Below are 1,055 nucleotides of genomic sequence, written 5' to 3'. Positions count from 1 at the left end.
GGGCTTGAATCATTCTGAAGCCATCCCTCCCTCCCTACTCCATGGAAAAATTGTCTTCCATGAGAACAGTCCCTGGTGCCAAAAAGATTGGGGACCGCTGCTTTACATTGTTAAAGAAAAAATTTATCCAAACACTTGTTAAAGATGGTAAGGAAGATCTTATTCAAGGGGGCCATGGAAATAGGAATGGGACCACTGCAACAGGGTCTTGCATTGGGGGAGAGACTGGGCTCGGCTCCAACTCCGAGGACAGGTGGGGACTTATAACCAAGGGGCAGGATGGGATGGGTGTGTCAGTGGATGAAAATTACTAAGAGCAAACATCACGGGTAAGGTGTTTCTGGCCAGACCTCCTCGACAGGATGTTTGCTGAAGGCAGGTCGGGCTGATAAGATATGGAGGGTGGTCAGATACCAAGGGTGGGGGATTTTCAATAAACTGACTTCACAGGATTCTTGCTCAAATTGGATTCTACAAGGTCAGGGAGGGAAGCCCAAGATCATGCCTAGTCAAGCAGAGGATTCAGAGGCACCTAAAATCTAAATCTTTGGTCAAAAAAGAGAGTCTGTGTCAACACATCAATCATAGCTATTTAAAATTGTTGATCTGATAATTCCTAAATCTGTGTTATGAGTCTTGTTCTGGTGCCTGCTTTGTGCCTTCGCACTGTTGTTTTCTTGTTTTTTAGGAGGTGATGTAATTTTTTGTTGAAAGTCAGCCACGATGTATCTGGTAATAGGAACTAAGGTAATCAGGCTAAAAGCACTAAAAGTGTGAGGTTTTATGTTAATCTGGCTAGGATCGGGCTGCCTTAAATGTTTGCTGTAGCTGTAGGTGTCACAGCCTTCAAATAAATTCTTCTAATTCCTTGTTGTTTTTTCTCCTATTGTCTTCTGTTTTCCCAAGAATTCTTTCCTTTTATTAAAGTGAATATACAATTTATTTAACATTCAAACTTCATTAAGACTTTTGCAATATGGCAGTTTTCCTGGGGATTTAGCCCTACCTAGGATATGATTGCTTGCGGGGTCCAGGTCACTTAGCACTAATTAAAT

Source organism: Propithecus coquereli, unplaced genomic scaffold (genome assembly GCF_000956105.1).
Source record: "Propithecus coquereli isolate 6110/MARCELLA unplaced genomic scaffold, Pcoq_1.0 Scaffold89, whole genome shotgun sequence".
In the NCBI taxonomy this organism is placed as follows: domain Eukaryota; kingdom Metazoa; phylum Chordata; class Mammalia; order Primates; family Indriidae; genus Propithecus; species Propithecus coquereli.
Note: the sequence above shows the minus strand (reverse complement) of the source record.